Consider the following 317-nt stretch of genomic DNA (forward strand, 5'->3'; position numbering starts at 1 on the left):
GTCTGAGCCTGGTGTGTGGAGAGGCTTTGACAGGCGGGGAGGTCTCCAGGGAGGCTGCAGCAAGGTCCCAGGGGCAGGCTCATTGATGGGAGGCGTTTAGCCAGCAGTTCTGGGCTCACCGCCCTGGCTTCCTCCCATTTCTTGCCAGTGAAGCTCCCTGTCTAGTTTTTAGTGGTGTCTTTGCAGATGGGGCCATCTCCTCCCCGTGGGATCAGCACAGGAGACCCTGCTGCATGGTGAGGATGGGGCTCGGAGCAGAGACCTGTGTATAGAAAACAGTCCCTGGCTCTTGATTTGAACCCGCTTGTGGGATCTTT

General features: G+C 58.0%; 1 protein-coding gene across 1 annotated transcript in view; it reads left to right on the top strand.

Moving 5' to 3' along the window:
* LDLRAP1 (low density lipoprotein receptor adaptor protein 1) overlaps positions 1-317 on the top strand; it is a gene marked incomplete at its 5' end in the record, with an annotated part of 14009 nt that overhangs the window by 5079 nt on the left and 8613 nt on the right. The gene's annotated exons all lie outside the window — the stretch shown is intronic.

This window comes from Antrostomus carolinensis, unplaced genomic scaffold (assembly GCF_000700745.2).
Source record: "Antrostomus carolinensis isolate BGI_N321 unplaced genomic scaffold, ASM70074v2 scaffold33557, whole genome shotgun sequence".
Lineage (NCBI taxonomy): Eukaryota > Metazoa > Chordata > Aves > Caprimulgiformes > Caprimulgidae > Antrostomus > Antrostomus carolinensis.